Raw genomic sequence first — 534 nt, forward strand, 5'->3', positions numbered from 1 at the left:
TTTCTGGCAGCCGACGTTGGTTAGTAACCATTGCTGGGCCTTCTCAGCCTACCAGAGCAGCGGTAATATTGTTTTGTTAGCATGTCATCAGCACCAAAATTCGCTGTGGTATTATCGTACCGAGGCAAGCTAGGCCTCGCGGGTAGGTCTGCTGTGGCCGCGGCGTGCTCCAATCCCGGTAAATCCTGAAATGACGGACCCTTCCATCGCTGCGCAGCACTGTAGCTGAAGTGACGGGCCCTTTCATCGCTGCGCAGTGCCCCGGCGAAGACCGGAATGTTGCCTTATTTTAAAAAGGTACCACCCATCACCATGGCACCATTATAAAATAAGGCGACACTTCAACCAACCAGTGATCCATTTCTTCAGCCAATGAAAAACGCTCCCTCCTCTTACCGACGCATACCGGTCGGAAAACCGAGTACTGACTACTGTACTGCGATTTCTGCTGCTAACGATAGTTCTTCGAACTACGAATCGTCCCGAGATCAGCGTGTATGGAGCTTTGTATAATGCCCGAACCTTTCCGTGCCA

The sequence above is a fragment of the Phytophthora parasitica genome (assembly GCF_000247585.1).
Source record: "Phytophthora parasitica INRA-310 unplaced genomic scaffold supercont2.1, whole genome shotgun sequence".
Classification (NCBI taxonomy): Eukaryota; Oomycota; class Peronosporomycetes; order Peronosporales; family Peronosporaceae; genus Phytophthora; species Phytophthora nicotianae.